Source organism: Myxocyprinus asiaticus, chromosome 38 (genome assembly GCF_019703515.2).
Source record: "Myxocyprinus asiaticus isolate MX2 ecotype Aquarium Trade chromosome 38, UBuf_Myxa_2, whole genome shotgun sequence".
Lineage (NCBI taxonomy): Eukaryota > Metazoa > Chordata > Actinopteri > Cypriniformes > Catostomidae > Myxocyprinus > Myxocyprinus asiaticus.
The window spans coordinates 30417592-30419536 of NC_059381.1; positions in this window are offsets into that span (position 1 = coordinate 30417592).

Sequence of the window (1945 nt, forward strand, 5' to 3'; positions counted from 1 at the left end):
TTTTTCACAATTCCTGACATTTAATCATAGAAAACATTCCCTGTCTTAGGTCAGATAGGATCACTACTTTAAGAATGTGAAATGTCAGAATAATAGTAGAGAGGATGATTTATTTTAGCTTTTATTTCTTTCATCACATTCCCAGTGGGTCAGAAGTTTACATACACTTTGTTAATATTTGGTAGCATTGCCTTTAAATTGTTTAACTTGGGTCAAACGTTTTGGGTAGCCTTCCACAAGCTTCTCGCAATAAGTTGCTGGAATTTTGGCCCATTCCTCCAGACAGAACTGGTGTAACTGAGTCAGGATTGAAGGCCTCCTTGCTTGCACACACTTTTTCAGTTCTGCCCACAAATTTTCTATCGGATTGGGGTCAGGGCTTTGTGATGGTGACTCCAATACCTTGACTTTGTTGTCCTTAAGCCATTTTGCCACAACTATTGAGGTATGCTTGGGGTCATTGTCCATTTGGAAGACCCATTTGTGACAGAGCTTTAACTTCCTGGCTGATGTCTTGAGATGTTGCTTTAATATATCCACATAATTTTCCTTCCTCATGATGCCATCTATTTTGTGAAGTGCACCAGTCCCTGCTGCAGCAAAGCACCCCACAACATGATGCTGCCACCCCCATTCTTCACGGTTGGGATGATGTTCTTCGGCTTGCAAGCCTCACCCTTTTTCCTCCAAACATAACGATGGTCATTATGGCCAAACAGTTCAATTTTTGTTTCATCAGACCAGAGGACATTTCTCCAAAAAGATCTTTGTCCCCAAACTGTAGTCTGGCTTTTTATGGTGGTTTTGGAGCAGTGGCTTCTTCCTTGCTGAGTAGCCTTTCAGGTTATGTTGATAAAGGACTCGTTTTACTGTGGATATAGATACTTGTCTACCCGTTTCCTCCAGCATCTTCACAAGGTCCTTTGCTGTTGTTCTGGGATTGATTAGCACTTTTCGCACCAAACTATGTTCATCTCTAGGAGACAGAATGCATCTCCTTCCTGAGTGGTATGATGGCTGCGTGGTCCCATAGTGTATATACATGCGTACTATTGTTAGTACAAATGAACGTGGTACCTTCAGGCATTTTTTTTTTGTTCTGAGGTCTTGGCTGATTTCTTTTGATTTTCCCATGATGTCAAGCAAAGAGGCACTGAGTTTGAAGGTTGGCCTTAAAATACATCCACAGGTACACCTCCAATTCAGTACACCTCCTATCAGAAGATAATTGACTAATTGCCTAAAGGCTTGACATTATTTTCTGGAATTTTCCAAGCTGCTTAAAGGCACAGTTAACTTTGTGTATGCAAACTTCTGACCCACTGGAATTGTGATATAGTCAATTAAAAGTGAAACAATCTGTCTGTAAACAATTTTTTGAAAAATTACTGGTGTCATGCACAAAGTAGATGCCCTAAACAACTTGCCAAAACAAATTTTTGCTAAAATTATATCTGTGGAGTGGTTAAAAAATGAGTTTTAATTACTTCAACCTAAGTGTATGTAAACTTCTGACTTCAACTGTATGTTTATAAAGTCATAACTTCCCGTCTAATATTTGGCAACTGTGTGTTGTCTGCAGTCCTGCCTATAAAGAAAGCCACTTAGACTTACTGAACTGAAAATGGCCTATTAAATGAACATTAGGTGTATACCTAAGCAAAGTTCCAATTTCATATTTATTGGACCTGCAGAAGATTAATAGCAATGTAACAAAGTTACCTTTCCAATTAAAGCCAGTTGCAGTACTCCAGCGGTGTTTCATAAAAGTAGCATCATCATTTTTAAATCCAAAGTCGCGCTAAAAGACAGTGTTACGCTTCAATCAGACTTCATTTGCAGCAGCTGTTTCATTCTCAAACCCGAAAGGAAACTTTCGACCTTCACGGCGGAAAGCCGTGAAGCTCTGTATATGTATTGTTTTTTAATTGATCCTTTCTTTAAG